This window comes from Miscanthus floridulus, unplaced genomic scaffold (genome assembly GCF_019320115.1).
Source record: "Miscanthus floridulus cultivar M001 unplaced genomic scaffold, ASM1932011v1 fs_201_2_3, whole genome shotgun sequence".
NCBI lineage: Eukaryota > Viridiplantae > Streptophyta > Magnoliopsida > Poales > Poaceae > Miscanthus > Miscanthus floridulus.
The window spans coordinates 278,968-281,496 of NW_027096371.1; the positions used below are offsets into that span (position 1 = coordinate 278,968).

The following is a 2,529-nucleotide window of genomic DNA, read 5'->3' on the forward strand; positions in this document are numbered from 1 at the left end:
CAATAATGGAGGTTGAGTGGAGATGGAGGTGATGGGTGGTGGTTGAGTGGGTCCCATGTGTCTCCCATATTTCTACCGTATATATGTATAAAAATGCAATGCAAAAATATGTTATGATACTATGAAATATAACCAGATGAATGATGGTATTTTTAAATTTTTATGCCTCCACGGTAAATATTTCTTTTGGGTTTTTACTCCATAAAAATTATTTACATGGGGCTTAAGTTTTTATAATGCCATGATGAAAATTTTTGTTTCATGATGTAGGTGTTGAAAAGTCAATATGCTAAGATAAAATGATTAATGCAGTATGAAAAAGTAAATATGGATAACTACCAAGTTACCTCCTGGCGAGGGTTTGGAATTTTAAGTCCACCGAACTGGACTTCTCTGTTTAGGTTTATTCTTTGGTTGCATTAGTCAGTCCCGAAGATGGAGACCTTAACGGTTGCACTTGCTTTTCATGCCACTCCAAGTTAGAGCATTGTTCTGGTTTTGGCTTGAAGGCGAATTGCTCTTCCTTCAATGTGAGCATTTGTAGTGCTCAGGAAGGGTCTCCCAAGAATGAGGGGTGTCTTCATGTCTTCCTGCATGTCAAGTACTACAAAATCTATGGGAATGAAAAAGTTTCATATTTTTACTAGAATGTTTTAAGTGATTCGTGCAGGGTAGCGGACCGATTGGTCGGCTAGATGCAAGCACATTGATGTTGGCGTGAGTGTTGAATAGTTGAGCTTGTCGACGACCTTTTTGGGCATGACACTGACACATGCTCCAAGATCGCATAACGCATTCTCAAAGTTCTGGCTCCCGATCGAACAATCGATAGTGGAACATCCTGGATCCTTCTTCTTGATAGGTGACATGTTTAGTATGGCCGCACTACACTCCTCCATTAACTTGATTACCTTAGTGGAAGGCAGTGGTCTTTTGTTGTTGAGGATGTCTCTGAGATACTTCGCGTAGGTAGGTACCTTTATGGCATCTAGCAACGGAATATTATTATATAACATTTGAATTATCTCTACGGTAGGAGGGTCGTGTCATGAAAATCTTGTTGTAACTCTCGCTCTTGTGGCCCAATTTTTTCAACTTCATCGGTTCTCTTCTCCTCTTCCTGTACTACCACTGGTGTCTTACCTGACCTTGTCAGGTATGGTGGATCACGAGTAGACTTGCCACCTCTTGTGGTTATTGCGTTTACCTTCTCAAAGTTAGTGGCAAAAGGCAGAGCTGCAGCCAACTAGGCTAATTGTGATTCTATCTTTTTATTATAGCTTAGTTGGTCTTTTATGGCGGAAGAAAAACTATACATTTTAGTATTTATGTTTTCTAGGACCTTATCATTAAAAGCAAGCTTCTTAGAAATATTCTTATTAATCCTCTCTTGTTCTAAGATTAAGTCTCTTAAGGATGGTTGCTTAGGAGTATTATAGTAATTACCTAGGTATTTACCTTGGTAAGTCGACCGTTGTTATTGATTCCACCCTTGTCTCTGTTGTTGTGGAGCAGAATTGTTGACGATGTTTGCATCCTCCTTATATTCAGAGAAGTCTACCCCCAAGTATTCTCCATATACATTCTGGGAATTAAAGGCATCTTGAATAGCCTAACGATCTTTCTTGTAATTGGCTCGCTGTTCAAGCCAATTTAACTAGTACGTCCATCTTAGTTGACAGTGCACACACATCTTCTAGTACTTCTTCGCTCTTATTGCATAATTGAATGTTGCATGATGACCAACCTTGATTAGAGGCTATCTTTTCCATAAGAGTTTCAACTTTTCCAAGGGTGAGTGACATAAATGATCCTCCATAGTGGCATCAAGTTGTTCATGAGCTTTTTGAGTTAATCCATGGTACAAACTTTGCATGAGCAACCAATCTTGCATCCCATGATGAGTACAATCTAAAATGTATTCTTGGAAATGTTCCCATGCTTCTGTAATTGTTTCTCCTTTTTGCTATTGGAAGTTTGAAATCTTTCCTCTAAAGGCATTGGTCTTGCCAACAGGGAAGAACTTTTCTAGAAAGGCCTTTGAACACTTTGCCCATGTGTTGATGTGATCTTTGTTCATGTAGAACCACTGCTTTGCTCTTCCCACTAGTGAGAACGGAAATAGGCAGAGTAGTATGATGTCTTGAGCAACTTCCTTGATGATGATTGTGCTGCTAATCTCTAGAAAATTCTAAAGGTGAGCACTAGCATCTTCATGTGCCTTTCCGCTGAATGGGGTAGCTTGCACCATGTTGATGAGGCCTAGCTTGAGCTCAAACTCAAGGTTGTTGGTTTTGAATGTTGGTCCAGTGTGAATGTTCTCAGTGCTTAGAGCAGGGAACTCACGTAGAGTCTTCACAGCCATAGCTCAGAAACTAGGTCTTAAGCTTCCTCTTAATTAGGTTGATTTGATTCTGATTGGAAGTTGTTGGTGAATCACAACCAAGTATGCAATACCCTATATAAGATATAAACAAAGACAAACAAGGGTAAGCCTGCTAAAGTAGAGGTTATGATTTCATCAATAAG

At 39.5% G+C, this 2,529-nt stretch overlaps 1 non-coding gene across 1 annotated transcript; it reads left to right on the forward strand.

Moving 5' to 3' along the window:
• The first annotated feature begins 1,892 nt into the window (after positions 1-1,892).
• LOC136530787 (small nucleolar RNA R71) lies at positions 1,893-1,999 on the forward strand. Its single transcript, XR_010777871.1, has one exon. It is a non-coding gene; the product is annotated as a small nucleolar RNA R71 (small nucleolar RNA).
• The last annotated feature ends 530 nt before the right edge of the window (positions 2,000-2,529 follow it).